The 27,828-nt window shown below is 39.3% G+C and overlaps 21 non-coding genes across 21 annotated transcripts; all 21 read left to right on the top strand.

Annotated features, from left to right (window-relative positions):
• Positions 1 to 5,967: 5,967 nt before the first annotated feature.
• TRNAG-CCC (transfer RNA glycine (anticodon CCC)) lies at positions 5,968 to 6,039 on the top strand. Its single transcript has one exon. It is a non-coding gene; the product is annotated as a tRNA-Gly (tRNA).
• A 96-nt stretch (positions 6,040 to 6,135) lies between these two features.
• On the top strand, positions 6,136 to 6,207 carry TRNAG-CCC (transfer RNA glycine (anticodon CCC)). Its single transcript has one exon. It is a non-coding gene; the product is annotated as a tRNA-Gly (tRNA).
• A 270-nt stretch (positions 6,208 to 6,477) lies between these two features.
• TRNAG-CCC (transfer RNA glycine (anticodon CCC)) lies at positions 6,478 to 6,549 on the top strand. The gene has a single exon. It is a non-coding gene; the product is annotated as a tRNA-Gly (tRNA).
• Positions 6,550 to 6,645: 96 nt separating this feature from the next.
• On the top strand, positions 6,646 to 6,717 carry TRNAG-UCC (transfer RNA glycine (anticodon UCC)). The gene has a single exon. It is a non-coding gene; the product is annotated as a tRNA-Gly (tRNA).
• A 1,349-nt stretch (positions 6,718 to 8,066) lies between these two features.
• TRNAG-UCC (transfer RNA glycine (anticodon UCC)) lies at positions 8,067 to 8,138 on the top strand. The gene has a single exon. It is a non-coding gene; the product is annotated as a tRNA-Gly (tRNA).
• A 1,183-nt stretch (positions 8,139 to 9,321) lies between these two features.
• On the top strand, positions 9,322 to 9,393 carry TRNAG-CCC (transfer RNA glycine (anticodon CCC)). The gene has a single exon. It is a non-coding gene; the product is annotated as a tRNA-Gly (tRNA).
• A 96-nt stretch (positions 9,394 to 9,489) lies between these two features.
• On the top strand, positions 9,490 to 9,561 carry TRNAG-UCC (transfer RNA glycine (anticodon UCC)). The gene has a single exon. It is a non-coding gene; the product is annotated as a tRNA-Gly (tRNA).
• A 1,182-nt stretch (positions 9,562 to 10,743) lies between these two features.
• Positions 10,744 to 10,815, top strand: TRNAG-CCC (transfer RNA glycine (anticodon CCC)). The gene has a single exon. It is a non-coding gene; the product is annotated as a tRNA-Gly (tRNA).
• Positions 10,816 to 12,164: 1,349 nt separating this feature from the next.
• On the top strand, positions 12,165 to 12,236 carry TRNAG-CCC (transfer RNA glycine (anticodon CCC)). The gene has a single exon. It is a non-coding gene; the product is annotated as a tRNA-Gly (tRNA).
• A 1,013-nt stretch (positions 12,237 to 13,249) lies between these two features.
• Positions 13,250 to 13,321, top strand: TRNAG-CCC (transfer RNA glycine (anticodon CCC)). The gene has a single exon. It is a non-coding gene; the product is annotated as a tRNA-Gly (tRNA).
• Positions 13,322 to 14,670: 1,349 nt separating this feature from the next.
• On the top strand, positions 14,671 to 14,742 carry TRNAG-CCC (transfer RNA glycine (anticodon CCC)). Its single transcript has one exon. It is a non-coding gene; the product is annotated as a tRNA-Gly (tRNA).
• Positions 14,743 to 15,753: 1,011 nt separating this feature from the next.
• TRNAG-CCC (transfer RNA glycine (anticodon CCC)) lies at positions 15,754 to 15,825 on the top strand. Its single transcript has one exon. It is a non-coding gene; the product is annotated as a tRNA-Gly (tRNA).
• Positions 15,826 to 15,921: 96 nt separating this feature from the next.
• On the top strand, positions 15,922 to 15,993 carry TRNAG-UCC (transfer RNA glycine (anticodon UCC)). Its single transcript has one exon. It is a non-coding gene; the product is annotated as a tRNA-Gly (tRNA).
• A 1,183-nt stretch (positions 15,994 to 17,176) lies between these two features.
• TRNAG-CCC (transfer RNA glycine (anticodon CCC)) lies at positions 17,177 to 17,248 on the top strand. Its single transcript has one exon. It is a non-coding gene; the product is annotated as a tRNA-Gly (tRNA).
• A 96-nt stretch (positions 17,249 to 17,344) lies between these two features.
• Positions 17,345 to 17,416, top strand: TRNAG-UCC (transfer RNA glycine (anticodon UCC)). Its single transcript has one exon. It is a non-coding gene; the product is annotated as a tRNA-Gly (tRNA).
• A 1,350-nt stretch (positions 17,417 to 18,766) lies between these two features.
• Positions 18,767 to 18,838, top strand: TRNAG-UCC (transfer RNA glycine (anticodon UCC)). Its single transcript has one exon. It is a non-coding gene; the product is annotated as a tRNA-Gly (tRNA).
• A 1,183-nt stretch (positions 18,839 to 20,021) lies between these two features.
• Positions 20,022 to 20,093, top strand: TRNAG-CCC (transfer RNA glycine (anticodon CCC)). The gene has a single exon. It is a non-coding gene; the product is annotated as a tRNA-Gly (tRNA).
• A 606-nt stretch (positions 20,094 to 20,699) lies between these two features.
• TRNAG-UCC (transfer RNA glycine (anticodon UCC)) lies at positions 20,700 to 20,771 on the top strand. The gene has a single exon. It is a non-coding gene; the product is annotated as a tRNA-Gly (tRNA).
• A 2,595-nt stretch (positions 20,772 to 23,366) lies between these two features.
• On the top strand, positions 23,367 to 23,438 carry TRNAG-CCC (transfer RNA glycine (anticodon CCC)). Its single transcript has one exon. It is a non-coding gene; the product is annotated as a tRNA-Gly (tRNA).
• Positions 23,439 to 24,788: 1,350 nt separating this feature from the next.
• Positions 24,789 to 24,860, top strand: TRNAG-CCC (transfer RNA glycine (anticodon CCC)). The gene has a single exon. It is a non-coding gene; the product is annotated as a tRNA-Gly (tRNA).
• Positions 24,861 to 26,209: 1,349 nt separating this feature from the next.
• TRNAR-CCU (transfer RNA arginine (anticodon CCU)) lies at positions 26,210 to 26,281 on the top strand. The gene has a single exon. It is a non-coding gene; the product is annotated as a tRNA-Arg (tRNA).
• Positions 26,282 to 27,828: the final 1,547 nt, after the last annotated feature.

Below are 27,828 nucleotides of genomic sequence, written 5' to 3' on the forward strand. Positions count from 1 at the left end.
GGAGACCTTGATCACATTTTTGTTGTGCGAGGTTGGGGGGAGAGGACAGAGGAAGGAAGCATGATTGTTACCTCGCCACCAACACAACAGGGACTTGGTGCTCCTGGATGCGCAACACACATGAGTGCCTTCTTGCTGCACTACCTGCAACATGACCCTCGAATTGTGAGAATTAGAAATAATCCTGACTACTGGGTTGCCACACTGTTAGATCCCCGGTACAAAAGTAAATTTGCAGAAATTATTCCTGCCATAGAAAGGGATGCACGCATGCAGGAGTATCAGCAGAGACTGTTGCAGAATCTTACATGTGCTTTTCCACAAAATACCAGTGGTGCACATAGTGAATCTCACAGTTCCAACTTGCCAACCGTGGGACCGTCAAGTGTTCAGCACTCAAACCGTAACAGAACCACAGTATCTGCTGGTAACATCAATTTTGCGGAATCATTTCACCACTTTTTTAGCCCATCCTTTGCAAGGCCACAGGAGACAAGAAGTCTGACACATAGTCAACGCCTAGAGACGATGGTACAGGAGTATCTCCAAGTAAACATTGAAGCCACGACTGTGTCACTGGACCCTTGCTCTTTTTGGGCTTCCAATCTGGATAAATGGCCGGAGCTAGCCACTTACGCCTTGGAGATCTTGTCATGCCCCGCAGCCAGCGTTCTGTCTGAACGTGTGTTCAGCGCTGCTGGTGGTGTGCTGACAGATAAGTGCACGCGGCTCTCCACTGATAATGTAGACAGACTCACGTTCATAAAGATGAACAAATCATGGATCCGAAACGACTTTTCTACCCCTGTGTCATCCTGGGGAGAGTAAAAGCTTGATGATTGGTTAAAATCACCCTACCAACCGTTTTAAGCTTTCAAATTACTAATCATGTTTATCTGTATCTTGGCTGGAAAATAATTTGGGCTTTGTAGCAGTGTGCAGCACTGATCCTATTAGGCCATCTATACTAAAGCTTCACCAGATTTAAAATTAATAATAATTTTTAGCTGCATCTAGCCCGGAAAATAATTTTGGGGCTCCGAGATGCGCAAGACACATAAGTGCCTTCTTGCTGCACTACCTGCAGCATGACCCTCATATTGTCAGAATTCGAAGTAATCATGACTACTGGGTTGCCACAGTCTTAGATCCCCCAAACTTTTCGATCAACCTTTTCATTTTAATAAAGACCAAAAAAATGGTCATTTTTGAAATTATAAGCATTAGCAGGTTGTTAGAAACTGAAATCAAACAGTTTTCAACTCAAAACTTTATTCTAGGTGATGTTACATTTTCACATAGGACCCCTTGTTCGAAAGGAGCTTCTGAACTCTCTCGTCCATTGAATTTGTCAGGTTTTGGATGGTTTCTGCTTCAATTGTTTTGCATGAGGACAGAATACCCTCCCAGAGCTGTTGCTTAGATGTGAACTGCCTCCCGCCATCATAGACACTCCTTTTAATGATGCTCCAAAGGTTCTGAATGGGGTAGAGGTCAGGGGAGCATGGGGGTCACACCATAAGTTTGTCCCCTTTTATGCCCATATCAGCCAGAGATGCAGATGTTTTATGTGCAGCATGAGATGGTGCATTATCATGCAGAAAAATGATCTTGCTGTGAAATACACGGTTCTTCTTCTTGAACCATGGCAGGAAGTGCTGTTTGAGAAAAATCCACATACATTATGGAGTTCATCTTTAGCGCCTTCAGGGATCCTAAAGGGGCCGACAATCTCTCTCCCCATGATTCCAGCCCAAAACATTACTCCACCTCCTCCTTGTTGGCGCTGTAGCCGTGTTTGCGTGGGGTGTCCATCAACCAGCCATCCTCCACTCCATCCATCTGGACCATCGAGCGCTGCACGGCACTCATCCGTGAACAAAACAGTTTTGAAATCAGTCTTCATGTAATGTTTGGCCCACTGGAGCCGTTTCTGCTTGTATGAAGTGGATAGAGGAGGTCGACAGGATGGCGTATGCACAGCTGCAAACCTCTGAAGGACCCTGCATCTTGTTGTTCTGGGGACGTTGGAGGCACAAGCAGCTTCAAAAACTTGTCTGCTGCTATGACAAGGCTTTTTTGCCGCTGCTCTTTCAACCTGACGTAATTGCCTGTAGGAAAGAGTCCTCAATTTGCCCTTATCAGCACGCACACGTGTGTACTGTAAATCAGCTACATACTTCTTGATTGCCAAGACACTTCATCCTGATCATCGCACAATGTTGATTGTAGTCATGCCTTGACCTAAACACTCCACAATTTGTTGCTTCTCAGCAGCCGACACATCCTTTTTCTTTCCCATTTTGGCAGAAAATGTAGGCTGCTTAATAATGTGAGAGAGCCTTCTTAAGTAGTCTTGCCTTTCATTGGACACACCTGCCAAACTAATTAGCACAGGTGTCTGCAATTGCTTACAGTGATATAAAGAGCCCTGACACGCATCACCATCAATGAGTTTAACTGACAAACAAACAAATTCTTCCCTTATCACTCCTAAACACTTTTTGCATAATAATTTGGAACACAGTGTACATGTGCTTTTCCACAAAACACCAGTGGTTCACGTAGTGAATCTTACAGTTCTAACTTGCCAACCGTGGTCTGTATGGAGTTGTTCAATAAAGGGCCCAAAATTAAGATAACATAGATGGGAGAGGTCTCTATGAATAGGAATTCCTAAGTATTTGATACCCTGTGAGGGCCAGGCAAAGGGAAAGTTGGACTGGATGGAATCCTATATGGATTTGGGGAGGGAGACATCGAGGGCCTCAGACTTCGCTGCATTGATTTTAAAATTTGACCATGTAACAAAGTGATCTATTTCAGCCATAACAGCATGGATGGATATATGTGATTGAGTGATATATACTAGGACATCATCAGCAAATAGAGAGCACTTGTACTCGGTGCCTCCCACCTCAATCCACCTAATATTGGGGTTATGGCGAATTGATGAGAGCAGGTGCTCCGTCACTAGGATGTATAAGAGAGGGGACAGAGGACATCCCTGCCTTGTCCCATTGGTGATTGTGAAAGGTGATGAAAATGTTCTGATGCACCCCCTGGGCCTTGGGACACCCGAAGCCGGACCCTTTTTGGTGGATGCTGGTGGTTGTAGTCTTCGTGGCGGCGACCCGGTTCCGTGGCTCAGGGTGGTCAAACCAGTGGCGGAACTATTTATGTGGTTTTGATGTTTAAATGTCCGACTACGCCACCCGTGGATTGCGGTCAGAGTGAACTGCCGCTACAGGGCAGACTGCTGAGGCTGGTGTTGTGGGTGCATCAGAGCGTAGCATAACTCCCCACGGGAGGAGTGTAGCCTCAGGGCAGTGTATGCGGAGGATGGGGGTGATGGTGCAGGGCAGCAGCAGTAACGACACGGAGTCAGTGATGCAGTTCAGGGCCTTTACTCACAGTTCTTATTATCCAGACCACGTCTGCAGGTAACGGCTGCCCACGTCGTACTGTGCTCACCAGGTGAGGGGCTCAGACAACTCCGAGATAACTTTGGAGCGCTTCACAGGACCCCCTTTGTGTGTCCTTTGTCTGGCCTTTCTTACCAACACTTCTGTCCGGCTGCCTCGGGCCTCCTCTTGGTAAACTTGGCGCCAGTTTCCCTGACCCTATGTGGTGCCTTCCTAGCGGGTGTAGCGAGGGGCTGCGCCACATAAAATGTCAGAGCCTCCGGTTTCTAGCTGAGGGTCATTTCCTGCCTCCACTAGTTCGGGGACCGGTCTCCCCCTTTGGCCTGACCCCTCCACGCAGGTGGATTCGGGCGTGCGGTGGCGACTCGCCCGTCCGCACCACTGGGATCCCTTCATTCCTCGTTCCTGGAGCCTTCTCCGCTCCTCCTCCTTCCTTCTCCCTCTTCCAGGCCTGGGCCTCTGTTACTAGGCCCGCCTCCAGAGCAGAGCTCATGCAGAGCCCCTGCTCCCTGCCACTTCTGCTCAGACTTCTCTGCACTGAACTAAGATGGTGCCCACCTTTTATACTCCCTTCTCAATGCACCCAGGAACTGCTTCCTCCCTGCTCCTGCACTACAGGGTTCCCCTTCCTCAGTGTTCCCTCCCCCCACTCCAGCCAGGGACAGGGACTGTCGTGCCCATCTCAGGGGCATATTGGTCGCCCTGCCCCACGGCATTATGGTGTAATGCATGCAGGTGTCGGGTCCTGATCCACACTCCATCCTTACCTGAGAGTGAGATATCACACCTCTGGGTGAGGTGCAATACCTCTGTAGCAACCGAGCCCTCAGGGTGCTACAGTTCCATTTATCTTCAGCCTAGGTGACGTATTGTGATACAGGGCCGTGATTTTGACTATAAAAGGGTCCCCTAGACCCCTACCCCAAGCTTTTTCAGAGAATCATATATGGCGTGCCAGGAGACTCTATGGAATGCTTTCTCAGCATCCAACGAGAGTATCTAATTACAAATTTTTAACTGCATCTAGCCCAGGAAATACTTTGTGCCTAGTAGCAGTGTCTGCTAGTCAGCGGATTATCCCGGCTGTTAAGCAAGCTACACCACCTGTAGTTTGGACACTTAATTTTTTCAAAGGAAATGCTTCGGGACCACGGGATACTCAGTGAAGAGCATCAGGAGGCACCCCAAGGCATAGGGGCTGGGACTGGCAGTAGGATGCCTTGCGGTGGACAGCCGAGCTCGATCCTTATAAAAGCTTTTTAACTGCAGCAGCTTTAGTGGACGCTACTGGAGCTGGAATTACGCGGCTGCTGGCATGAGACTTGCCCTCCAATAGATCCTGGTAAATGGATTTAAAGTGTATTCATTCAAATTAGAGAGACAATTTAAATTAAAAAGCTTAGAGCTGCCTCCACCACAGGGGGGCTCGCTCGACCCACCAGCAGACAGGCACCAGTATTGGGAGAGGGGGGCTGGCCATCAGGGTTCACCGCGGCTCTGGCACAAACCCGGCGACACGGAGGTGGCACGGGCAGGAGCGGACTGGCCGTGTCGGCTTCTCACTTTTTGGATTTTAGAAGGGCATGACATGCCTATATCTGTGTCTCCCCCTCCTTTTACTCCTCCACCTCTTGTATTTTCGCATGACTATATGTACTTGTCACTTTTCCATGTGTTTGTTATGTCTTCTGAGCAGTTTGTCAGCTTTTGGACACCTTTGAAGGTGTTTTCTATGTGTTTCTATGTGTTTTTGTTTGCCTGCCATTGGTTTTAATGGTGTTCAAAGGTGTTCGACGAACAGTTCGGCGAACACACGGGTGTTCGACGAACCGAACCGAACTCGAACACTACGGGGGTGGCTCAACACTACTCTTCAGTTGTTGATTAAACACTTTGTAGGGTTAGTCTCCAATATGAAAGCAATGTCAGGGTTGGCATTGGTGTTATGCTGGTGGGTGTAGTTGCTTTTAAAACAATAGGCCATAGTTTAATTCTTGAAGAACTCATTGTTTTTTTGCATTTGGTGGTGTTTGGACTCTTTTTCACTTTCTGTGCTAAGGCTTATGCTTTTATTTCTTTCTTGGTAACACTTTAGCTACCTTAGTTGGCAAAAAGCAAAGCTAATTGAGAGAATTTGTAGGCAGAGGTGGAAAAGCTACATAACTGATTCCAAAAACTCCTCTGTCTTTAGAGTTAGTGTTAAAAATGCCAAAAATGGCAGAGGTCTTTAGGGGTAATTTGGTGCTGGTGCTGACCCTTTGTAGTCTTTTTGAGCTAAGGCTCATAGTGTACTTTCTTTCTTGGTAAGAGTTTAGTTACCTTATTGGCAAAAAAGTGAAAATAATTGAGAGAATTGTAAGAATTGGTGGAAAAGCTCCATAGCTGATTCACAAGAATTCATCTTTGAGTTTTGGACAATGCTTTGCCTTGTTTTTAAACTTTTTAGTAATTGGCTCTTTCAAGACATATTCAGTCCTACTTTTTTAAGTAAAAGTTTAGCAGATTTAACAGCCATAATCCCAAACCAGTCAAGTTGGTTCATGCATTGGTGGTATAGTGGTGAGCATAGCTGCTTCCCAAGCAGTTGACCCGGGTTCGATTCGCGGCCAATGCAATACTTATGTAGTTTTATTTCTGGCATATCATACATTTTACAAACTATTTTGTAATGTTAGTGCAGAAAATGTAAAAAAAAAAGCTGACCCTGTAAGCATTGGTGGTATAGTGGTGAGCATAGCTGCCTCCCAAGCAGTTGACCTGGGTTCGATTCCCGGCCAATACAAAACACCGGTGTTTTTTTTTTTCAGGCATGTCATAATTTTTACTAACAATTTTGTAGGGTTAGTGCAGAAAATGTGAAAAAAATGCTGAGTACCTTAAGCATTTTTGGTATAGTGGTGAGCAAACCTGCCTTCCAAGCAGTTGACCTGCGATTGATTCCTGGTCAATGCAATACTTATGTGGGTTTTTTTTTCCTGGCATGTCTTACTTTTTACTAATAATTTTGTATTGTTAGTGCAGAAAATGTAAGAAAAAAACATGGCTTCTTTAAGTGTTGGTGGTATAGTGGTGAGCATAGCTGCTTCCCAAGCAGTTGACCCGGGTTCGATTCCCGGCCAATGCAATACTTATGTAGTTTTATTTCTGGCATATCATACATTTTACAAACTATTTTGTAATGTTAGTGCAGAAAATGTAAAAAAAAAAGCTGATCCTGTAAGCATTGGTGGTATAGTGGTGAGCATAGCTGCCTTCCAAGCAGTTGACCCGGGTTCGATTCCCGGCCAATGCAAAACATGGGAGTTTTTTTTTTTCAGGCACGTCATAATTTTTACTAACAATTTTGTAGGGTTAGTGCAGAAAATGTTAAAAAAATGCTGGGTACCTTAAGCATTTTTGGTATAGTGGTGAGCAAACCTGCCTTCCAAGCAGTTGACCTGCGATTGATTCCTGGCCAATGCAATACTTATGTGGGTTTTTTATTTCCTGGCACGTCTTACTTTTTACTAATAATTTTGTATTGTTAGTGCAGAAAATGTAAGAAAAAAACATGGCTTCTGAAAGTGTTGGTGGTATAGTGGTGAGCATAGCTGCCTTCCAAGCTGTTGACCCAGGTTCGATTCCTGGCCAACGCATGAATTGTTTTTCACATTTGGTGATGCTTTTAGTCTGTTTTAATTTTTCGTGTTAAGGCTCATGCTCTTCTTTCTTCTTAGAGTTTAGCAACCACGAAAATAAGAAAAAAATTGAAGAGAATATTTCTTAGATTTTTTTCAACTGTCTCATCTAACTGATCTTCTGCTCTTCAGTTGTTGATTAAATACTTTGTAGGGTTAGTCTCCAATACGAAAGCAATGTCAGGGTTGGCATTGGTGTTATGCTGGTGGGTGTAGTTGCTTTTAAAACAATAGGCCATAGTTTAATTCTTGAAGAACTCATTGTTTTTTTGCATTTGTTGGTGTTTGGACTCTTTTTCACTTTCTGTGCTAAGGCTTATGCTTTTATTTCTTTCTTGGTAACACTTTAGCTACCTTAGTGGGCAGAAAGCAAAGCTAATTGAGAGAATTTGTAGGCAGAGGTGGAAAAGCTACATAACTGATTCCAAAAACTCCTCTGTCTTTAGAGTTAGTGTTAAAAATGCCAAAAATGGCAGAGGTCTTTTGGGGGAATTTGGTGCTGCTGTTGACTCTTTGTAATCTGTTTGAGCTAAGGCTCATAGTGTACTTTCTTTCTTGGTAAGAGTTTAGTTACATTATTGTCAAAAAAGTGAAACTAATTGAGAGAATTGTAAGAATTGGTGGAAAAGCTCCATAGCTGATTCACAAGAATTCATCTTTGAGTTTTGGACAAAGCTTTTCCTTCTTTTTAAACTTTTAGTAATTGGCTTTTTCAAGACATATTCAGTCCTCCTTTTTTTAAGTAAAACTTTAGCAGATTTAACAGCCATAATCCCAAACCAGTCAAGTTGGTTCATGCATTGGTGGTAAAGTGGTGAGCATAGCTGCTTCCCAAGCAGTTGACCCGGATTCTATTCCCGGCCAATGCAATACTTATGTAGTTTTATTTCTGGCATATCATACATTTTACAAACTATTTTGTAATGTTAGTGCAGAAAATGTAAAAAAAAAGCTGATCCTGTAAGCATTGGTGGTATAGTGGTGAGCATAGCTGCCTTCCAAGCAGTTGACCCGGGTTCGATTCCCGGCCAATGCAAAACATGGGTGTGTTTTTTATTCAGGCACGTCATAATGTTTACTAACAATTTTGTAGGGTTAGTGCAGAAAATGTGAAAAAAATGTTGGGTACCTTAAGCATTTTTGGTATAGTGGTGAGCAAACCTGCCTTCCAAGCAGTTGACCTGCGATTGATTCCTGGTCAATGCAATACTTATGTGGGTTTTTTTTTTCCTGGCACGTCTTACTTTTTACTAATAATTTTGTATTGTTAGTGCAGAAAATGTAAGAAAAAAACATGGCTTCTGTAAGTGTTGGTGGTATAGTGGTGAGCATAGCTGCCTTCCAAGCTGTTGACCCGGGTTCGATTCCTGGCCAACGCATGATTTGTTTTTCACATTTGGTGATGCTTTTAGTCTGTTTTAATTTTTCGTGTTAAGGCTCATGCTCTTCTTTCTTCTTAGAGTTTAGCAACCACGAAAATGAGAAAAAAATTGAAGAGAATATTTCTTAGATTTTTTTCAACTGTCTCATCTAACTGATCTTCTGCTCTTCAGTTGTTGATGAAATACTTTGTAGGGTTAGTCTCCAATACGAAAGCAATGTGAGGGTTGGCATTGGTGTTATGCTGGTGGGTGTAGTTGCTTTTAAAACAATAGGCCATAGTTTAATTCTTGAAGAACTCATTGTTTTTTTCCATTTGGTGGTGTTTGGACTCTTTTTCACTTTCTGTGCTAAGGCTTATGCTTTTATTTCTTTCTTGGTAACACTTTAGCTACCTTAGTGGGCAGAAATCAAAGCTAATTGAGAGAATTTGTAGGCAGAGGTGGAAAAGCTACATAACTGATTCCAAAAACTCCTCTGTCTTTAGAGTTAGTGTTAAAAATGCCAAAAATGGCAGAGGTCTTTAGGGGGAATTTGGTGCTGCTGTTGACTCTTTGTAATCTGTTTGAGCTAAGGCTCATAGTTTACTTTCTTTCTTGGTAAGAGTTTAGTTACCCTATTGTCAAAAAAGTGAAACTAATTGAGAGAATTGTAAGAATTGGTGGAAAAGCTCCATAGCTGATTCACAAGAATTCATCTTTGAGTTTTGGACAATGCTTTGCCTTGTTTTTAAACTTTTTAGTAATTGGCTCTTTCAAGACATATTCAGTCCTCCTTTTTCTAAGTAAAACTTTAGCAGATTTAACGGCCATAATCCCAAACCAGTCAAGTTGGTTCATGCATTGGTGGTATAGTGGTGAGCATAGCTGCTTCCCAAGCAGTTGACCCGGGTTCGATTCCCCGCCAATGCAATACTTATGTAGTTTTATTTCTGGCATAGCATACATTTTACAAACTATTTTGTAATGTTAGTGCAGAAAATGTAAAAAAAAAAGCTGATCCTGTAAGCATTGGTGGTATAGTGGTGAGCATAGCTGCCTTCCAAGCAGTTGACCCGGGTTTGATTCCCGGCCAATGCAAAACATGGGTGTGGTTTTTTTTCAGGCACGTCATAATTTTTACTAACAATTTTGTAGGGTTAGTGCAGAAAATGTGAAAAAAATGCTGGGTACCTTAAGAATTTTTGGTATAGTGGTGAACAAACCTGCCTTCCAAGCAGTTGACCTGCGATTGATTCCTGGTCAATGTAATACTTATGTGGGTTTTTTTTTTCCTGGCACGTCTTACTTTTTACTAATAATTTTGTATTGTTAGTGCAGAAAATGTAAGAAGAAAACATGGCTTCTGTAAGTGTTGGTGGTATAGTGGTTAGAATAGCTGCCTTCCAAGCTGTTCACCCGGGTTTGATTCCCGGCCAATGCATGAATTGTTTTTCACATTTGGTGATGCTTTTAGTCTGTTTTAATTTATCGTGTTAAGGCTCATGCTCTTCTTTCTTCTTAGAGTTTAGCAACCACGAAAATGAGAAAAAAATTGAAGAGAATATTTCTTAGATTTTTTTCAACTGTCTCATCTAACTGATCTTCTGCTCTTCAGTTGTTGATGAAATACTTTGTAGGGTTAGTCTCCAATACGAAAGCAATGTCAGGGTTGGCATTGGTGTTATGCTGGTGGGTGTAGTTGCTTTTAAAACAATAGGCCATAGTTTAATTCTTGAAGAACTCATTGTTTTTTTCCATTTGGTGGTGTTTGGAATCTTTTTCACTTTCTGTGCTAAGGCTTATGCTTTTATTTCTTTCTTGGTAACACTTTAGCTACCTTACTGGGCAGAAAGCAAAGCTAATTGAGAGAATTTGTAGGCAGAGGTGGAAAAGCTACATAACTGATTCCAAAAACTCCTCTGTCTTTAGAGTTAGTGTTAAAAATGCCAAAAATGGCAGAGGTCTTTAGGGGGAATTTGGTGCTGGTGCTGACTCTTTGTAATATTTTGAGCTAAGGCTCATAGTGTACTTTCTTTCTTGGTAAGAGTTTAGTTACCTTATTGTCAAAAAAGTGAAAATAATTGAGAGAATTGTAAGAATTGGTGGAAAAGCTCCATAGCTGATTCACAAGAATTCATCTTTGAGTTTTGGACAATGCTTTGCCTTGTTTTTAAACTTTTTAGTAATTGGCTCTTTCAAGACATATTCAGTCCTCCTTTTTCTAAGTAAAACTTTAGCAGATTTAACGGCCATAATCCCAAACCAGTCAAGTTGGTTCATGCATTGGTGGTATAGTGGTGAGCATAACTGCTTCCCAAGCAGTTGACCAGGGTTTGATTCCCGGCCAATGCAATACTTATGTAGTTTTATTTCTGGCATATCATACATTTTACAAACTATTTTGTAATGTTAGTGCAGAAAATGTAAAAAAAAAGCTGATCCTGTAAGCTTTGGTGGTATAGTGGAGAGCATAGCTGCCTTCCAAGCAGTTGACCTGGGTTCGATTCCCGTCCAATGCAAAACATGGGTGTGTTTTTTTTTCAGGCACGTCATAATTTTTAATAACAATTTTGTAGGGTTAGTGCAGAAAATGTGAAAAAAATGCTGGGTACCTTAAGCATTTTTGGTATAGTGGTGAGCAAACCTGCCTTCCAAGCAGTTGACCTGCGATTGATTCCTGGTCAATGCAATACTTATGTGGGTTTTTTTTTCCTGGCACGTCTTACTTTTTACTAATAATTTTGCATTGTTAGTGCAGAAAATGTAAGAAGAAAACATGGCTTCTGTAAGTGTTGGTGGTATAGTGGTGAGAATAGCTGCCTTCCAAGCTGTTGACCCGGGTTTGATTCCCGGCCAATGCATGAATTGTTTTTCACATTTGGTGATGCTTTTAGTCTGTTTTAATTTTTCGTGTTAAGGCTCATGCTCTTCTTTCTTCTTAGAGTTTAGCAACCACGAAAATGAGAAAAAAATTGAAGAGAATATTTCTTAGATTTTTTTCAACTGTCTCATCTAACTGATCTTCTGCTCTTCAGTTGTTGATTAAATACTTTGTAGGGTTAGTCTCCAATACGAAAGCAATGTCAGGGTTGGCATTGGTGTTATGCTGGTGGGTGTAGTTGCTTTTAAAACAATAGGCCATAGTTTAATTCTTGAAGAACTCATTGTTTTTTTGCATTTGGTGGTGTTTGGAATCTTTTTCACTTTCTGTGCTAAGGCTTATGCTTTTATTTCTTTCTTGGTAACACTTTAGCTACCTTAGTGGGCAGAAAGCAAAGCTAATTGAGAGAATTTGTAGGCAGAGGTGGAAAAGCTACATAACTGATTCCAAAAACTCCTCAGTCTTTAGAGTTAGTGTTAAAAATGCCAAAAATGGCAGAGGTCTTTAGGGGGAATTTGGTGCTGCTGTTGACTCTTTGTAATCTGTTTGAGCTAAGGCTCATAGTGTACTTTCTTTCTTGGTAAGAGTTTAGTTACCTTATTGTCAAAAAAGTGAAACTAATTGAGAGAATTGTAAGAATTGGTGGAAAAGCTCCATAGCTGATTCACAAGAATTCATCTTTGAGTTTTGGACAATGCTTTGCCTTGTTTTTAAACTTTTTAGTAATTGGCTCTTTCAAGACATATTCAGTCCTCCTTTTTCTAAGTAAAACTTTAGCAGATTTAACGGCCATAATCCCAAACCAGTCAAGTTGGTTCATGCATTGGTGGTATAGTGGTGAGCATAGCTGCTTCCCAAGCAGTTGACCCAGGTTCGATTCCCGGCCAATGCAATACTTATGTAGTTTTTATTTTTTCCTGGCACGTCTTACTTTTTACTAATAATTTTGTATTGTTAGTGCAGAAAATGTAAGAACAAAATATGGCTTCTGTAAGTGTTGGTGGTATAGTGGTGAGCATAGCTGCCTTCCAAGCAGTTGACCCGAGTTCAATTCCTGGCCAACGCATGAATTGTTTTTCACATTTGGTGATGCTTTTAGTCTGTTTTAATTTTTCGTGTTAAGGCTCATGCTCTTCTTTCTTCTTAGAGTTTAGCAACCACGAAAATGAGAAAAAAATTGAAGAGAATATTTCTTAGATTTTTTTCAACTGTCTCATCTAACTGATCTTCTGCTCTTCAGTTGTTGATTAAATACTTTGTAGGGTTAGTCTCCAATACGAAAGCAATGTCAGGGTTGGCATTGGTGTTATGCTGGTGGGTGTAGTTGCTTTTAAAACAATAGGCCATAGTTTAATTCTTGAAGAACTCATTGTTTTTTTCCATTTGGTGGTGTTTGGACTCTTTTTCACTATCTGTGCTAAGGCTTATGCTTTTATTTCTTTCTTGGTAACACTTTAGCTACCTTAGTGGGCAGAAAGCAAAGCTAATTGAGAGAATTTGTAGGCAGAGGTGGAAAAGCTACATAACTGATTCCAAAAACTCCTCTGTCTTTAGAGTTAGTGTTAAAAATGCCAAAAATGGCAGAGGTCTTTAGGGGGAATTTGGTGCTGGTGCTGACTCTTTGTAATATTTTGAGCTAAGGCTCATAGTGTACTTTCTTTCTTGGTAAGAGTTTAGTTACCTTATTGTCAAAAAAGTGAAAATAATTGAGAGAATTGTAAGAATTGGTGGAAAAGCTCCATAGCTGATTCACAAGAATTCATCTTTGAGTTTTGGACAATGCTTTGCCTTGTTTTTAAACTTTTTAGTAATTGGCTCTTTCAAGACATATTCAGTCCTCCTTTTTCTAAGTAAAACTTTAGCAGATTTAACGGCCATAATCCCAAACCAGTCAAGTTGGTTCATGCATTGGTGGTATAGTGGTGAGCATAGCTGCTTCCCAAGCAGTTGACCAGGGTTTGATTCCCGGCCAATGCAATACTTATGTAGTTTTATTTCTGGCATATCATACATTTTACAAACTATTTTGTAATGTTAGTGCAGAAAATGTAAAAAAAAAGCTGATCCTGTAAGCATTGGTGGTATAGTGGTGAGCATAGCTGCCTTCCAAGCAGTTGACCTGGGTTCGATTCCCGTCCAATGCAAAACATGGGTGTGTTTTTTTTTCAGGCACGTCATAATTTTTACTAACAATTTTGTAGGGTTAGTGCAGAAAATGTGAAAAAAATGCTGGGTACCTTAAGCATTTTTGGTATAGTGGTGAGCAAACCTGCCTTCCAAGCAGTTGACCTGCGATTGATTCCTGGTCAATGCAATACTTATGTGGGTTTTTTTTTCCTGGCACGTCTTACTTTTTACTAATAATTTTGCATTGTTAGTGCAGAAAATGTAAGAAGAAAACATGGCTTCTGTAAGTGGTGGTGGTATAGTGGTGAGAATAGCTGCCTTCCAAGCTGTTGACCCGGGTTTGATTCCCGGCCAATGCATGAATTGTTTTTCACATTTGGTGATGCTTTTAGTCTGTTTTAATTTTTCGTGTTAAGGCTCATGCTCTTCTTTCTTCTTAGAGTTTAGCAACCACGAAAATGAGAAAAAAATTGAAGAGAATATTTCTTAGATTTTTTTCAACTGTCTCATCTAACTGATCTTCTGCTCTTCAGTTGTTGATTAAATACTTTGTAGGGTTAGTCTCCAATACGAAAGCAATGTCAGGGTTGGCATTGGTGTTATGCTGGTGGGTGTAGTTGCTTTTAAAACAATAGGCCATAGTTTAATTCTTGAAGAACTCATTGTTTTTTTGCATTTGGTGGTGTTTGGAATCTTTTTCACTTTCTGTGCTAAGGATTATGCTTTTATTTCTTTCTTGGTAACACTTTAGCTACCTTAGTGGGCAGAAAGCAAAGCTAATTGAGAGAATTTGTAGGCAGAGGTGGAAAAGCTACATAACTGATTCCAAAAACTCCTCAGTCTTTAGAGTTAGTGTTAAAAATGCCAAAAATGGCAGAGGTCTTTAGGGGGAATTTGGTGCTGCTGTTGACTCTTTGTAATCTGTTTGAGCTAAGGCTCATAGTGTACTTTCTTTCTTGGTAAGAGTTTAGTTACCTTATTGTCAAAAAAGTGAAACTAATTGAGAGAATTGTAAGAATTGGTGGAAAAGCTCCATAGCTGATTCACAAGAATTCATCTTTGAGTTTTGGACAATGCTTTGCCTTGTTTTTAAACTTTTTAGTAATTGGCTCTTTCAAGACATATTCAGTCCTCCTTTTTCTAAGTAAAACTTTAGCAGATTTAACGGCCATAATCCCAAACCAGTCAAGTTGGTTCATGCATTGGTGGTATAGTGGTGAGCATAGCTGCTTCCCAAGCAGTTGACCCAGGTTCGATTCCCGGCCAATGCAATACTTATGTAGTTTTTATTTTTTCCTGGCACGTCTTACTTTTTACTAATAATTTTGTATTGTTAGTGCAGAAAATGTAAGAATAAAATATGGCTTCTGTAAGTGTTGGTGGTATAGTGGTGAGCATAGCTGCCTTCCAAGCAGTTGACCCGAGTTCAATTCCTGGCCAACGCATGAATTGTTTTTCACATTTGGTGATGCTTTTAGTCTGTTTTAATTTTTCGTGTTAAGGCTCATGCTCTTCTTTCTTCTTAGAGTTTAGCAACCACGAAAATGAGAAAAATATTGAAGAGAATATTTCTTAGATTTTTTTCAACTGTCTCATCTAACTGATCTTCTGCTCTTCAGTTGTTGATTAAATACTTTGTAGGGTTAGTCTCCAATACGAAAGCAATGTCAGGGTTGGCATTGGTGTTATGCTGGTGGGTGTAGTTGCTTTTAAAACAATAGGCCATAGTTTAATTCTTGAAGAACTCATTGTTTTTTTTCATTTGGTGGTGTTTGGAATCTTTTTCACTTTTTGTGCTAAGGCTTATGCTTTTATTTCTTTCTTGGTAACACTTTAGCTACCTGAGTGGGCAGAAAGCAAAGCTAATTGAGAGAATTTGTAGGCAGAGGTGGAAAAGCTACATAATTGATTCCAAAAACTCCTCTGTCTTTAGAGTTAGTGTTAAAAATGCCAAAAATGGCAGAGGTCTTGAGAGGGAATTTGGTGCTGCTTTACTCTTTGTAATCTGTTTGAGCTAAGGCTCATAGTGTACTTTCTTTCTTGGTAAGAGTTTAGTTACCTTATTGCAAAAAAGTGAAAATAATTGAGAGAATTGTAAGAATTGGTGGAAAAGCTCCATAGCTGATTCACAAGAATTCATCTTTGAGTTTTGGACAAAACTTTTCCTTGTTTTTAAACTTTTTAGTAATTGGCTCTTTCAAGACATATTCAGTCCTCCTTTTTCTAAGTAAAACTTTAGCAGATTTAACAGCCATAATCCCAAACCACTCAAGGTGGTTCATGCATTGGTGGTATAGTGGAGAGCATAGCTGCTTCCCAAGCAGTTGACCCGGGTTCGATTCCCGGCCAATGCAATACTTATGTAGTTTTATTTCTGGCATATCATACATTTTACAAACTATTTTGTAATGTTAGTGCAGAAAATGTAAAAAAAAAAGCTGATCCTGTAAGCATTGGTGGTATAGTGGTGAGCATAGCTGCCTTCCAAGCAGTTGACCCGGGTTCGATTGCCGGCCAATGCAAAACATGGGTGTTTTTTTTTTTCAGGCACGTCATAATTTTTACTAACAATTTTGTAGGGTTAGTGCAGAAAATGTGAAAAAAATGCTGGGTACCTTAAGCATTTTTGGTATAGTGGTGAGCAAACCTGCCTTCCAAGCAGTTGACCTGCAATTGATTCCTGGTCAATGCAATACTTATGTGGGTTTTTTTTTTCCTGGCATGTCTTACTTTTTACTAATAATTTTGTATTGTTAGTGCAGAAAATGTAAGAAAAAAACATGGCTTCTGTAAGTGTTGGTGGTATAGTGGTGAGCATAGCTGCCTTCCAAGCTGTTGGCCCGGGTTCGATTCCTGGCCAACACCTGAATTGTTTTTCACATTTGGTGATGCTTTTAGTCTGTTTTAATTTTTCGTGTTAAGGCTCATGCTCTTCTTTCTTCTTAGAGTTTAGCAACCACGAAAATGAGAAAAAAATTGAAGAGAATATTTCTTAGATTTTTTTCAACTGTCTCATCTAACTGATCTTCTGCTTTTCAGTTGTTGATTAAATACTTTGTAGGGTTAGTCTCCAATACGAAAGCAATGTCAGGGTTGGCATTGGTGTTATGCTGGTGGGTGTAGTTGCTTTTAAAACAATAGGCCATAGTTTAATTCTTGAAGAACTCATTGTTTTTTTCCATTTGGTGGTGTTTGGAATCTTTTTCACTTTCTGTGCTAAGGCTTATGCTTTTATTTCTTTCTTGGTAACACTTTAGCTACCTTAGTGGGCAGAAAGCAAAGCTAATTGAGAGAATTTGTAGGCAGAGGTGGAAAAGCTACATAACTGATTCCAAAAACTCCTCTGTCTTTAGAGTTAGTGTTAAAAATGCCAAAAATGGCAGAGGTCTTTAGGGGGAATTTGGTGCTGCTGTTCACTCTTTGTAATCTGTTTGAGCTAAGGCTCATAGTGTACTTTCTTTCTTGGTAAGAGTTTAGTTACCTTATTGTCAAAAAAGTGAAACTAATTGAGAGAATTGTAAGAATTGGTGGAAAAGCTCCATAGATGATTCACAAGAATTCATCTTTGAGTTTTGGACAATGCTTTGCCTTGTTTTTAAACTTTTTAGTAATTGGCTCTTTCAAAACATATTCAGTCCTCCTTTTTCTAAGTAAAACTTTAGCAGATTTAACGGCCATAATCCCAAACCAGTCACGTTGGTTCCTGCATTGGTGGTATAGTGGTGAGCATAGCTGCTTCCCAAGCAGTTGACCCAGGTTCGATTCCCGGCCAATGCAATACTTATGTAGTTTTATTTCTGGCATATCATACATTTTACAAACTATTTTGTAATGTTAGTGCAGAAAATGTAAAAAAAAAAGCTGATCCTGTAAGCATTGGTGGTATAGTGGTGAGCATAGCTGCCTTCCAAGCAGTTGACCCGGGTTCAATTCTCGGCCAATGCAAAACATGGGTGTGTTTTTTTTTCAGGCACGTCATAATTTTTACTAACAATTTTGTAGGGTTAGTGCAGAAAATGTGAAAAAAATGCTGGGTACCTTAAGCATTTTTGGTATAGTGGTGAGCAAACCTGCCTTCCAAGCAGTTGACCTGCGATTGATTCCTGGTCAATGCAATACTTATGTGGGTTTTTTTGTCCTGGCACGTCTTACTTTTTACTAATAATTTTGTATTGTTAGTGCAGAAAATGTAAGAAAAAAACATGGCTTCTGTAAGTGTTGGTGGTATAGTGGTGAGCATAGCTGCCTTCCAAGCTGTTGACCCGGGTTCGATTCCTGGCCAATGCATGAATTGTTTTTCACATTTGGTGATGCTTTTAGTCTGTTTTAATTTTTCGTGTTAAGGCTCATGCTCTTCTTTCTTCTTAGAGTTTAGCAACCACGAAAATGAGAAAAAAATTGAAGAGAATATTTCTTAGATTTTTTTCAACTGTCTCATCTAACTGATCTTCTGCTCTTCAGTTGTTGATTAAATACTTTGTAGGGTTAGTCTCCAATACGAAAGCAATGTCAGGGTTGGCATTGGTGTTATGCTGGTGGGTGTAGTTGCTTTTAAAACAATAGGCCATAGTTTAATTCTTGAAGAACTCATTGTTTTTTTCCATTTGGTGGTGTTTGGAATCTTTTTCACTTTCTGTGCTAAGGCTTATGCTTTTATTTCTTTCTTGGTAACACTTTAGCTACCTTAGTGGGCAGAAAGCAAAGCTAATTGAGAGAATTTGTAGGCAGAGGTGGAAAAGCTACATAACTGATTCCAAAAACTCCTCTGTCTTTAGAGTTAGTGTTAAAAATGCCAAAAATGGCAGAGGTCTTTAGGGGGAATTTGGTGCTGCTGTTGACTCTTTGTAATCTGTTTGAGCTAAGGCTCATAGTGTACTTTCTTTCTTGGTAAGAGTTTAGTTACCTTATTGGCAAAAAAGTGAAAATAATTGAGAGAAATGTAAGAATTGGTGGAAAAGCTCCATAGCTGATTCACAAGAATTCATCTTTGAGTTTTGGACAATGCTTTGCCTTGTTTTTAAACTTTTTAGTAATTGGCTCTTTCAAGACATATTCAGTCCTCCTTTTTTAAGTAAAACTTTAGCAGATTTAACAGCCAAAATCCCAAACCAGTCAAGTGGGTTCATGCATTGGTGGTATAGTGGTGAGCATAACTGCTTCCTAACCGGTTGACCTGGGTTTGATTCACGGCCAATGCAATACTTATGTAGTTTTATTTCTGGCATATCATACATTTTACAAACTATTTTGTAATGTTAGTGCAGAAAATGTAAAAAAAAAAAGCTGACCCTGTAAGCATTGGTGGTATAGTGGTGAGCATAGCTGCCTTCCAAGCAGTTGACCCGGGTTCAATTCCCGGCCAATACAAAACATCGGTGTTTTTTTTTTTTCAGGCACGTCAAACTTTTTACTAACAATTTTGTAGGGTTAGTGCAGAAAATGTGAAAAAAATGCTCGGTACCTTAAGCATTTTTGGTATAGTGGTGAGCAAACCTGCCTTCCAAGCAGTTGACCTGCGATTGATTCCTGGTCAATGCAATACTTATGTGTTTTTTTTTTTCCTGGCACGTCTTACTTTTTACTAATAATTTCGCATTGTTAGTGCAGAAAATGTAAGAAAAAAACATGGCTTCTGTAAGTGTTGGTGGTATAGTGGTGAGAATTGCTGCCTTCCAAGTAGTTGACCCACGTTTGATTCCCGGCCAACGCATGAATTGTTTTTCACATTTGGTGATGCTTTTAGTCTGTTTTAATTTTTCGTGTTAAGTCTCAGGCTCTTCTTTCTTCTTTGAGTTTAGCAACCACGAAAATGAGAAAAAAATTGAAGAGAATATTTCTTAGATTTTTTTCAACTGTCTCATCTAACTGATCTTCTGTTCTTCAGTTGTTGATTAAACACTTTGTAGGGTTAGTCTCCAATATGAAAGCAATGTCAGGGTTGGCATTGGTGTTATGCTGGTGGGTGTAGTTGCTTTTAAAACAATAGGCCATAGTTTAATTCTTGAAGAACTCATTGTTTTTTTGCATTTGGTGGTGTTTGGACTCTTTTTCACTTTTTGTGCTAAGGCTTATGCTTTTATTTCTTTCTTGGTAACACTTTAGCTACCTTAGTTGGCAAAAAGCAAAGCTAATTGAGAGAATTTGTAGGCATAGGTGGAAAAGCTACATAACTGATTCCAAAAACTCCTCTGTCTTTAGAGTTAGTGTTAAAAATGCCAAAAATGGCAGACTTCTTTAGGGGGAATTTGGTGCTGGTGCTGACTGTTTGTAATCTGTTTGAGCTAAGGCTCATAGTGTACTTTCTTTCTTGGTAAGAGTTTAGTTACCTTATTGTCAAAAAAGTGAAACTAATTGAGAGAATTGTAAGAATTGGTGGAAAAGCTCCATAGCTGATTCACAAGAATTCATCTCTGAGTTTTGGACAATGCTTTGCCTTGTTTTTAAACTTTTTAGTAATTGGCTCTTTCAAGACATATTCAGTCCTCCTTTTTCTAAGTAAAACTTTAGCAGATTTAACGGCCATAATCCCAAACCAGTCAAGTTGGTTCATGCATTGGTGGTATAGTGGTGAGCATAGCTACTTCCCAAGCAGTTGACCCGGGTTCGATTCCCGGCCAATGCAATACTTATGTAGTTTTATTTCTGGCATATCATACATTTTACAAACTATTTTGTAATGTTAGTGCAGAAAATGTAAAAAAAAAAGCTGATCCTGTAAGCATTGGTGGTATAGTGGTGAGCATAGCTGCCTTCCAAGCAGTTGAACCGGGTTCGATTCCTGGCCAATGCAAAACATAGGTGTGTTTTTTTTTCAGGCACGTCATAATTTTTACTAACAATTTTGCAGGGTTAGTGCAGAAAATGTGAAAAAAATGCTGGGTACCTTAAGCATTTTTGGTATAGTGGTGAGCAAACCTGCCTTCCAAGCAGTTGACCTGCGATTGATTCCTGGTTAATGCAATACTTATGTGGGTTTTTTTGTCCTGGCACGTCTTACTTTTTACTAATAATTTTGTATTGTTAGTGCAGAAAATGTAAGAAAAAAACATGGATTCTGTAAGTGTTGGTGGTATAGTGGTGAGCATAGCTGCTTCCCAAGCAGTTGACCCGGGTTCTATTCCCGGCCAATGCAATCCTTATGTAGTTTTATTTCTGGCATATCATACATTTTACAAACTATTTTGTAATGATAGTGCAGAAAATGTAAAAAAAAAAGCTGATCCTGTAAGCATTGGTGGTATAGTGGTGAGCATAGCTGCCTTCCAAGCAGTTGACCCGAGTTCGATTCCCGGCCAATGCAAAACATGGGTGTGTTTTTTTTTCAGGCACGTCATAATTTTTACTAACAATTATGTAGGGTTCGTGCAGAAAATGTGAAAAAAATGCTGGGTACCATAAGCATTTTTGGTATAGTGGTGAGCAAACCTGCCTTCCAAGCAGTTGACCTGCAATTGATTCCTGGTCAATGCAATACTTACGTGGGTTTTTTTTTTCCTGGCACGTCTTACTTTTTACTAATAATTTCGTATTGTTAGTGCAGAAAATGTAAGAAAAAAACATGGCTTCTGTAAGTGCTGGTGTTATAGTGGTGAGCATAGCTGCCTTCCAAGCTGTTGACCCGGGTTCGATTCCTGGCCAACGCATGAATTGTTTTTCACATTTGGTGATGCTTTTAGTCTGTTTTAATTTTTCGTGTTAAGGCTCATGCTCTTCTTTTTTCTTAGAGTTTAGCAACCACGAAAATGAGAAAAAAATTGAAGAGAATATTTCTTAGATTTTTTTCAACTGTCTCATCTAACTGATCTTCTGCTTTTCAGTTGTTGATTAAATACTTTGTAGGGTTAGTCTCCAATACGAAAGCAATGTCAGGGTTGGCATTGGTGTTATGCTGGTGGGTGTAGTTGCTTTTAAAACAATAGACCATAGTTTAATTCTTGAAGAACTCATTGTTTTTTTGCATTTGGTGGTGTTTGGAATCTTTTTCACTTTCTGTGCTAAGGCTTATGCTTTTATTTCTTTCTTGGTAACACTTTAGCTACCTTAGTGGGCAGAAAGCAAAGCTAATTGAGAGAATTTGTAGGCAGAGGTGGAAAAGCTACATAACTGATTCCAAAAACTCCTCTGTCTTTAGAGTTAGTGTTAAAAATGGCAGAGGTCTTTAGGGGTAATTTGGTGCTGGTGCTGACTCTTTGTAATCTTTTTGAGCTAAGGCTCATAGTGTACTTTCTTTCTTGGTAAGAGTTTAGTTACCTTATATGCAAAAAAGTGAAAATAATTGAGAGAATTGTAAGAATTGGTGGAAAAGCTCCATAGCTGATTCACAAGAATTCATCTTTGAGTTTTGGACAATGCTTTGCCTTGTTTTTAAACTTTTTAGTAATTGGCTCTTTCAAGACATATTCAGTCCTCCTTTTTTAAGTAAAACTTTAGCAGATTTAACAGCCAAAATCCCAAACCAGTCAAGTGGGTTCATGCATTGGTGGTATAGTGGTGAGCCTAGCTGCTTCCCAAGCAATTGACCCGGGTTCAATTTCCAGCCAATGCAATACTTATGTAATTTTAATTCTGGCATATCATACATTTTACAAACTATTTTGTAATGTTAGTGCAGAAAATGTAAAAAAAAAAGCTGACCCTGCAAGCATTGGTGGTATAGTGGTCAGCATAGCTGCCTTCCAAGCAGTTGACCCGGGTTCGATTCTTGGCCAATGCAAAACATGGGTGTGTTTTTTTTTCAGGCAAGTAATAATTTTTACTAACAATTTTGGAGGGTTAGTGCAGAAAATGTGAAAAAAATGCTGGGTACCTTAAGCATTTTTGGTATAGTGGTGAGCAAGCCTGCCTTCCAAGCAGTTGACCTGCGATTGATTCCTGGTCAATGCAATACTTATGTGGGGTTTTTTTTCCTGGCACGTGTTACTTTTTACTTATAATTTCGTATTGTTAGTGCAGAAAATGTAAGAAAAAAACATGTCTTCTGTAAGTGTTGGTGGTATAGTGGTGAGTATAGCTGCCTTCCAAGCAGTTGACCCGAGTTCGATTCCCGGCCAACGCATGAATTGTTTTTCACATTTGGTGATGCTTTTAGTCTGTTTTAATTTTTCGTGTTAAGGCTCATGCTCTTCTTTCTTCTTAGAGTTTAGCAACCACGAAAATGAGAAAAAAATTGAAGAGAATATTTCTTAGATTTTTTTCAACTGTCTCATCTAACTGATCTTCTGCTCTTCAGTTGTTGATTAAAAACTTTGTAGGGTTAGACTCCAATACGAAAGCAATGTCAGGGTTGGCATTGGTGTTATGCTGGTGGGTGTAGTTGCTTTTAAAACAATAGGCCATAGTTTAATTCTTGAAGAACTCATTGTTTTTTTTGCATTTGGTGGTGTTTGGAATCTTTTTCACTTTCTGTGCTAAGGCTTATGCTTTTATTTCTTTCTTGGTAACACTTTAGCTACCTTAGTGGGCAGAAAGCAAAGGTAATTGAGAGAATTTGTAGGCAGAGGTGGAAAAGCTACATAACTGATTCCAAAAACTCCTCTGTCTTTAGAGTTAGTGTTAAAAATGCCAAAAATGGCAGAGATCTTTAGGGGGAATTTGGTGCTGCTGTAGACTCTTTGTAATCTGTTTGAGCTAAGGCTCATAGTGTACTTTCTTTCTTGGTAAGAGTTTAGTTACCTTATTGGCAAAAAAGTAAAATAATTGAGAGAATTGTAAGAATTGGTGGAAAAGCTCCATAGCTGATTCACAAGAATTCATCTTTGAGTTTTGGACAATGCTTTGCCTTGTTTTTAAACTTTTTAGTAATTGGCTCTTTCAAGACATATTCAGTCCTCCTTTTTTTAAGTAACACTTTAGCAGATTTAACAGCCATAATCCCAAACCAGTCAATTGGGTTCATGTATTGGTGGTATAGTGGTGAGCATAGCTACTTCCCAAGCAGTTGACCCGGGTTCGATTCCCGGCCAATGCAATACTTATGTAGTTTTATTTCTGGCATATCATACATTTTACAAACTATTTTGTAATGTTAGTGCAGAAATTGTAAAAAAAAAGCTGATACTGTAAGCATTGGTGGTATAGTGGTGAGCATAGCTGCCTTCCAAGCAGTTGACCTGGGTTCGATTCCTGGCCAGTGCAAAACACAGGTGTGTTTTTTTTTTAGGCACGTCATAATTTTTACTAACAATTTTGCAGGGTTAGTGCAGAAAATGTGAAAAAAATGCTGGGTACCTTAAGCATTTTTGGTATAGTGGTGAGCAAACCTGCCTTCCAAGCAGTTGACCTGCGATTGATTCCTGGTCAATGCAATACTTATGTGGGTTTTTTTTTCCTGGCACCTCTTACGTTTTACTAATAATTTTGTATTGTTAGTGCAGAAAATGTAAGAAAAAAACATGGCTTCTGTAAGTGTTGGTGGTATAGTGGTGAGCATAGCTGCCTTCCAAGCAGTTGATCCGGGTTCGATTCCTGGCCAACGCATGAATCGTTTTTCACATTTGGTGATGCTTTTAGTCTGTTTTAATTTTTCGTGTTAAGGCTCATGCTCTTCTTTCTTCTTAGAGTTTAGCAACCACGAAAATGAGAAAAAAATTGAAGAGAATATTTCTTAGATTTTTTTCAACTGTCTCATCTAACTGATCTTCTGCTCTTCAGTTGTTGATTAAATACTTTGTAGGGTTAGTCTCCAATACGAAAGCAATGTCAGGGTTGGCATTGGTGTTATGCTGGTGGGTGTAGTTGCTTTTAAAACAATAGGCCATAGTTTAATTCTTGAAGAACTCATTGTTTTTTTGCATTTGGTGGTGTTTGTACTTTTTTTCACTTTCTGTGCTAAGGCTTATGCTTTTATATCTTTCTTGGTAACACTTTAGCTTCCTTAGTTGGCAAAAAGCAAAGCTAATTGAGAGAATTTGTAGGCAGAGGTGGAAAAGCTACATAACTGATTCCAAAAACTCCTCTGTCTTTAGAGTTAGTGTTAAAAATGCCAAAAAATGGCAGAGGTCTTTAGGGGGAATTTGGTGCTGGTGCTGACTCTTTGTAATCTTTTTGAGCTAAGGCTCATAGTGTACTTTCTTTCTTGGTAAGAGTTTAGTTACCTTATTGGCAAAAAAGTGAAAATAATTGAGAGAATTGTAAGAATTGGTGGAAAAGCTCCATAGCTGATTCACAAGAATTCATCTTTGAGTTTTGGACAATGCTTTGCCTTGTTTTTAAACTTTTTAGTAATTGGCTCTTTCAAGACATATTCAGTCCTCCTTTTTTTAAGTAAAACTTTAGCAGATTTAACAGCCATAATCCCAAAACTGTTAAATTGGTTCATGCATTGGTGGTATAGTGGTGAGCATAGCTGCTTCCCAAGCAGTTGACCTGGGTTCGATTCCCGGCCAATGCAATACTTATGTAGTTTTATTTCTGGCATATCATACATTTTACAAACTATTTTGTAATGTTAGTGCAGAAAATGTAAAAAAAAAAGCTGATCCGGTATGCATTGGTGGTATAGTGGTGAGCATAGCTGCCTTCCAAGCAGTTGACCCGGGTTTGATTCCTGGCCAATGCAAAACATAGGTGTGCTTTTTTTTCAGGCACGTTATAATTTTTACTAACAATTTTGTAGGGTTAGTGCAGAAAATGTGAAAAAAATGCTGGGTACCTTAAGCATTTTTGGTATAGTGGTGAGCAAACCTGCCTTCCAAGCAGTTGACCTGCGATTGATTCCTGGTCAAGGCAATACTTATGTGGGGTTTTTTTTCCTGGCACGTCTTACTTTTTACTAATAATTTTGTATTGTTAGTGCAGAAAATGTAAGAAAAAAACATGGTTTCTGTAAGTGTTGGTGGTATAGTGGTGAGCATAGCTGACCTCCAAGCAGTTGACCCGGGTTCGTTTCCCGGCCAACGCATGAATTGTTTTTCACATTTGGTGATGCTTTTAGTCTGTTTTAATTTTTCGTGTTAAGGCTCATGCTTTTCTTTCTTCTTAGAGTTTAGCAACCACGAAAATGAGAAAAAAATTGAAGAGAATATTTCTTAGATTTTTTTCAACTGTCTCATCTAACTGATCTTCTGCTCTTCAGTTGTTGATTAAACACTTTGTAGGGTTAGTCTCCAATATGAAAGCAATGTCAGGGTTGGCATTGGTGTTATGCTGGTGGGTGTAGTTGCTTTTAAAACAATAGGCCATAGTTTAATTCTTGAAGAACTCATTGTTTTTTTGCATTTGGTGGTGTTTGGAATCTTTTTCACTTTCTGTGCTAAGGCTTATGCTTTTATTTCTTTCTTGGTAACACTTTAGCTACCTTAGTGGGCAGAAAGCAAAGCTAATTGAGAGAATTTGTAGGCAGAGGTGGAAAAGCTACATAACTGATTCCAAAAACTCCTCTGTCTTTAGAGTTAGTGTTAAAAATGCCAAAAATGGCAGAGGTCTTTAGGGGGAATTTGGTGCTGCTGTTGACTCTTTGTAATCTGTTTGAGCTAAGGCTCATAGTGTACTTTCTTTCTTGGTAAGAGTTTAGTTACCTTATTGGCAAAAAAGTGAAAATAATTGAGAGAAATGTAAGAATTGGTGTAAAAGCTACATAGCTGATTCACAAGAATTCATCTTTGAGTTTTGGACAATGCTTTGCCTTGTTTTTAAACTTTTTAGTAATTGGCTCTTTCAAAACATTTTCAGTCCTCCTTTTTTAAGTAAAACTTTAGCAGATTTAACAGACAAAATCCCAAACCAGTCAAGTGGGTTCATGCATTGGTGGTATAGTGGTGAGCATAGCTGCTTCCTAAGCAGTTGACCCGGGTTCGATTCCCGGCCAATGCAATACTCATGTAGTTTTATTTCTGGCATATCATACATTTTACAAACTATTTTGTAATGTTAGTGCAGAAAATGTATAAAAAAAATCTGATCCTGTAAGCATTGGTGGTATAGAGGTGAGCATAGCTGCCTTCCAAGCTGTTGACACAGGTTCGATTCCTGGCCAATGCAAAACATGGGTGTGTTTTTTTTTCAGGCACGTCATACTTTTTACTAACAATTTTGTAGGGTTAGTGCAGAAAATGTGAAAAAAATCCTGGGTACCTTAAGCATTTTTGGTATAGTGGTGAGCAAACCTGCCTTCCAAGCAGTTGACCTGCGATTGATTCCTGGTCAATGCAATACTTATGTGGGGGTTTTTTTCCTGGCACGTCTTACTTTTTACTAATAATTTCATATTGTTAGTGCAGAAAATGTAAGAAAAAAACATGGCTTCTGTAAGTGTTGGTGGTATAGTGGTGAGCATAGCTGCCTTCCAAGCAGTTGACCCGGGTTCGATTCCCTGCCAACGCATGAATTGTTTTTCACATTTGGTGATGCTTTTAGTCTGTTTTAATTTTTTGTGTTAAGGCTCATGCTCTTCTTTATTCTTAGAGTTTAGCAACCACGAAAATGAGAAAAAAATTGAAGAGAATATTTCTTAGCTTTTTTTCAACTGTCTCATCTAACTGATCTTCTGCTCTTCAGTTGTTGATTAAACACTTTGTAGGGTTAGTCTCCAATAAGAAAGCAATGTCAGGGTTGGCATTGGTGTTATGCTGGTGGGTGTAGTTGCTTTTAAAACAATAGGCCATAGTTTAATTCTTGAAGAACTCATTGTTTTTTTTGCATTTGGTGGTGTTTGGACTCTTTTTCACTTTCTGTGCTAAGGCTTATGCTTTTATTTCTTTCTTGGTAACACTTTAGCTACCTTAGTTGGCAAAAAGCAAAGCTAATTGAGAGAATTTGTAGGCAGAGGTGGAAAAGCTACATAACTGATTCCAAAAACTCCTCTGTCTTTAGAGTTAGTGTTAAAACTGCCAAAAATGGCAGAGGTCTTTAGGGGAAATTTGGTGCTGCTGTTGACTCTTTGTAATCTGTTTGAGCTAAGGCTCATAGTGTACTTTCTTTCTTGGTAAGAGTTTAGTTACCTTATTGGCAAAAAAGTGAAAATAATTGAGAGAAATGTAAGAATTGGTGGAAAAGCTACATAGCTGATTCACAAGAATTCATCTTTGAGTTTTGGACAATGCTTTGCCTTGTTTTTAAACTTTTTAGTAATTGGCTCTTTCAAGACATATTCAGTCCTCCTTTTTTAAGTAAAACTTTAGCAGATTTAACAGCCAAAATCCCAAACCAGTCAAGTGGGTTCATGCATTGGTGGTATAGTGGTGAGCATAGCTGCTTCCCAAGCAGTTGACCCGGGTTCGATTTCCAGCCAATGCAATACTTTTGTAGCTTTATTTCTGGCATATCATACATTTTACAAACTATTTTGTAATGTTAGTGCAGAAAATGTAAAAAAAAAAGCTGACCCTGTAAGCATTGATGGTATAGTGGTGAGCATAGCT

Source organism: Phyllobates terribilis, unplaced genomic scaffold (assembly GCF_046119375.1).
Source record: "Phyllobates terribilis strain yellow unplaced genomic scaffold, ASM4611937v1 Scaffold_3__8_contigs__length_932513732, whole genome shotgun sequence".
In the NCBI taxonomy this organism is placed as follows: domain Eukaryota; kingdom Metazoa; phylum Chordata; class Amphibia; order Anura; family Dendrobatidae; genus Phyllobates; species Phyllobates terribilis.